The sequence below is a fragment of the Dipteris shenzhenensis genome, unplaced genomic scaffold (assembly GCF_047967505.1).
Source record: "Dipteris shenzhenensis isolate YYH24624 ecotype China unplaced genomic scaffold, Dip_SZ_1.0 scaf0340, whole genome shotgun sequence".
In the NCBI taxonomy this organism is placed as follows: Eukaryota; Viridiplantae; Streptophyta; class Polypodiopsida; order Gleicheniales; family Dipteridaceae; genus Dipteris; species Dipteris shenzhenensis.
In genome coordinates, this window is record NW_028239646.1 from 32,501 (window position 1) to 37,088 (window position 4,588).

General features: G+C 44.8%; 1 non-coding gene across 1 annotated transcript; it reads right to left on the reverse strand.

Annotated features, from left to right (window-relative positions):
- Positions 1–4,189: 4,189 nt before the first annotated feature.
- On the reverse strand, positions 4,190–4,263 carry TRNAP-GGG (transfer RNA proline (anticodon GGG)). Its single transcript has one exon. It is a non-coding gene; the product is annotated as a tRNA-Pro (tRNA).
- Between the last annotated feature and the right edge of the window lie 325 nt (positions 4,264–4,588).

Consider the following 4,588-nt stretch of genomic DNA (forward strand, 5'->3'; position numbering starts at 1 on the left):
GAGGTACCTCCCCCTCCCCTGACGTAAGTGAAGTATTATCCCTATTGAAGGGAGGTACATCATCTAGACTATCTTCTATCCTACTGGAAATGGATGAATCTCCCCGGGTGGGATTTGAACCTACGACCAATCGGTTAACAGCCGACCGCTCTACCGCTGAGCTACCGAGGAAAGTGGCAGATGATTCAATCCCATATACTTCCAGAGACTCTTGTTCCTTGAGCCGCCCCTTGATCTGCAAGACGTTAACCACTCGAAGACCCAAAGCTTTCTTCGAGACTTCATGAACCTCGCGTACACCCTAACTCTCATTATAGGAAGAAGCAGTAATGATAGCAATCCCTTTTGCCTTCTCGGATAGAGCCTACGAATCGGGGGGGGGGCTGGTGTGGAAGATCTCGGTCATGGTTGATCTTGGTCGTGATTGATCGCCCCCCCCCCAACCCCAAGATGCATATCTTTCCTATTTCTCCTTTTCCGGAAAACATAGTAGAATAGTCACAGGATACTTATAGAGGTATAAGGAATATCTTGGAAAGGAGAAGAAAAAAACTCTTAGGAGACAAGAGAAACGAAGGCAGTTAGCAGTAGAATAATACCAATCATCAATCCGAATGAATAAGAAGATACTCTCCCGCCCTCCCCATATCTTGCGCTTTCTCCACCTATGGAACTCAAAAATACCGGTGCCATTAATAATTCCGTCAATTACCCATTGGTCGAAAAGAAGAGTTAACTCACCCAGGAATCGAATACCTCTCACTAGAAGGATATCGTAGTAATGATCGATGTAACCCCGGTTGTGTGACCAGTCCCCAATGAGACGGTTAAATGAACCCATAGATTGTTTGGCAAAAGGATCAATATCACCGCAAGGTTGTGTGTGAGAGGATATCGGTCCATAAATCACGTAGGAGATAGATATTCCGGCTAGTGATAGACCAACCGAAACCTGCTGAATCTATTAGCAATTGTACCAAATTTTCGGGATTGTTGTTGTCCTCTGAAAAGCCTGCAAGGGGAGTTAACCACTCGGATAGCAAATCGGGACCAGTTTCTCCTCCAGCGAGATTGACTCCTATTGATCCAACCAACGAAGTTGGTATCGACAGTACTACTGAAGGCAATACCATCGAAACGTCTGATTCCTTAGGATATAGAGACTCAGAACGAATATTGGACTCTGCAGAAACCTTTTCTATCGACTGAATCTTCCCCGTCATAACCTCCCTGCTGAATCGACTCCTTCGTCTCGCGGGGGTGGAGGAACATCATACCCATCTCCACTCGTTGCTATCGTTTTGGTGTTACTCCGAATGGACACTATTCATAGAGGAATGGGATGAATTGGTACCGCCACCGGCGCGTAGATTCCCCTCAAACGTGAGGAGATAGATGCGGAACATGTAGAAAGCAGTTGGAACTGCTGTGAATGAGGCTATACATCCGGGGGGAAAGGAACGTAGCCAACTCTTTGCAATAATTTCATCTTTGGACCGGAAACGAGCTAGAGGTGGTATACCACAGAGAGAGAGAGTACCTGAAAGAAAAGTGATTCCAGTAATTGGCATATATTTTCGCGAACCACCCGTGGGAGACATATTTTGACTTCTATTGGGAGAGTATCCGACAACCCTTTCCATCGAATGAATTACTGAACCGGATCCGGGAAATAGCAAAGCTTTGGGATGGGCATGTGTAATGAGGTGAAACAACGAAGGTTTATAAGCACCGAGACCTAGAGCCAGCATCATGTAGCCCAATTGAGACATAGTAGAATAAGCTAAACCTTTCTTGATATCCTTCTGGGCAAGAGCTATCGTCGCTCCCAGTAGAGCCGTTATTCCGCCTATCCAGGAGATAACATTCATGCTTAGAGGTAAGGTTTCAAACAATTCAAGCATTCGAGCTACAAAAAAAAATTCCCGCAGCTACCATAGTAGCGGCGTGTATAAGAGCCGAAATAGGTGTGGGTCCTTCCGTTGCATCGGGCAACCATACGTGGAGTGGGGATTGTGCAGATTTAGATACCGGACCCAAAAATGGTAGAGGAGCACATGTATTGGCAAGGGAGGAGCCGGCGCTGTTGTTATCAATCAACTCACTAAATCAATCACACGATTCGCGGATCTCGAAACTACCAGTTATCCAATACGTACCTAATATACCCAATAATAATCCGAAATCTCCTGTACGATTAGTTGCAAAAGCTTTTTGGCAGGCATTAGCAGCACTTGGTCGTGCGAACCAAAAACCTATCGGCGAGTAAGAGCACATCCCTACTAATTCCCGAAAAACATGAATCTGTATTGGATTGGGACTGAACACTAATCCTGACGTGGAGGCAGTGGAGAAACTTAAATAGACGGGAAACCTTACGTATCCCTAGTCGTGACGCATATGACTATCACTGTAAATCATAACCAAGACACCTATGGTGGTGACTGATATCGACGTAATGGAAGTAAGTGAATCAACTGAAAATCCTATCTTTGGAGAAATATCGTCGTTGGGAATCCATGACCATGAGTATTCAAAAGTGGAGCGACCAGTAACTTGTTGCCAGAATGTTGCGATAGAGACGGACATAGCTGCGGCTAATGAAAGAACACTGAGCATAGCACGTATACGACGAAGGCTCTTAGTGGCTTTTGGAAAAAGAAACGATGCCAATCCGATCAAACCAGAGGTTACGAATGGGCGTGAGGGGACAATCCAAGCACATTCATAAGATAATTCCATAAACATATTTAACCCGGGTTGGAACTCTTTCTGTCAATAGTTGTCAGATATATGGAGCGTCGAAGAATGGAATATATATGGACAGGTGAGATCACGCGTATCAAACCGAATAATCCATTTGTTTCTCGTTCTGGTGCGAGCCCGGCGTCGAGACTTGACAGGAATCAAATGTGTCGGAGATACTTATCTAGGTTCCATTTTTTGACCCCAAACCGATTGAGTTGTTTTGGGTTATTTTTCACACGACAAGACTATTACGGATAGACATGCAGCAATTGATACTGGAGGAAAACAACTCCGAGTAGAACCGGGGAGATTCTATGATGTTCGTCACTTCGCTCTGCTTGGGCACAACGCATCAGAGTCCAATACGGTAATGTCGATATATCGAGTTTCATTGGTTTGTCACGGATCCAAAATTGATCTCGGACATCCCCGGCTGAGTAACGCAACTGCTAGGGGGCGCGTCTTGCATCCCTGTTTCGAGAGGAAGAAAGTGATACGGAAGATCCATTCTAAGAAGAAGACGCGAAGGAAATCGGGATACAGACAGGATTTGGTTCGATCTGTAGTAGATCCCATTTGCTTAAATGGAAAGGAGTTGGTTGGTTAGCAAATTGTTATCATAAAGAAGTCAATGATTCTTGCTGGGATTCTTTTGCATAGAATGGAAACCCAGTTCCCCCAGTTGTTCCCCTTCTAATGATTCTACGCAATCACCCCCTCCCTCATTATATTGATTCTACTCGTACGTATCAACATACTCGTCGCATTCATTTCGATGATAAAACCGAATAGATAGATTTCATTATGGCAGTTCCAAAAAAACGTACTTCTAGGTCGCGGAGGAAGATTCGCAATCATATTTGGAAGACCCAAACTAATGAAGTAGCATCGAAAGCTTTTTCTCCAGCTAAATCCATTTTGACTGGACGGTCGAGAAGTTTTTACTATGTGACAAATGAAAAAATTTCTGAAACTGGTCAGTAGTACTCCCCGGTTGTAACAGGAATTGCCGTATCAATAGGACGTGGGGTCGGTCGGAATAGATAGTGAACTATTTGTTTGTTGGAACGGGGAAGACGAGATAAGTGATTGTCAGGGAACTTATTGATGAATTTGGATCCCTAGTAAGTAGTACGGGTACATGTTGATATTATTGCGTGACGGTACCGTGCGGTAAATAAAATCCAAATACTAACAGAGTTGTATCAATGAATGTTGGTAATAACCACGAGGGGGGGGGGTTACGTGCATGAAGAAGGAGCCCAATCCCTCTCTTCCTTCCTATGATACAAGGGTCTCGATCACGATCATCGATTTATCTCTATCCCTACTACGAATGGGTATGGGTCGATAACACCCAAAGAGAATCGGGAGATAAATCTGCGTTCCCGGAACGGGAACGTCTTCTATTCCGTTTAAAATATGTTCCGACCTCGTTTATTCGGAATAGCAGGATTTGAACCTGCGACCTCCATCACCCCAAGATGGCACGCTACCGAGCTACGCCATATCCCGTTATTCCTATACAAGTATAGCGCCGTATACCTAATCAACTATAGACAGGGAAGGTCCCTTGTTGTGCGTGTGTACTCTCCCCCAGGAAGATTGACGATTCACCCGAAGATGTGATATCATTAATTACGATAAGTATAACGAGTAGCGAGCCGCTATGGTGAAATTGGTAGACACGCTGCTCTTAGGAAGCAGTGCTAGAGCATCTCGGTTCGAATCCGAGTAGCGGCATTTAATTTCAACCTGCAGGCGAGGGCTGTGTCTGATACAACCACTGGGAAAAGCAGTAGGAATAGGGAATTCTCCCCGTTTCGACGTTTAAGGGGTA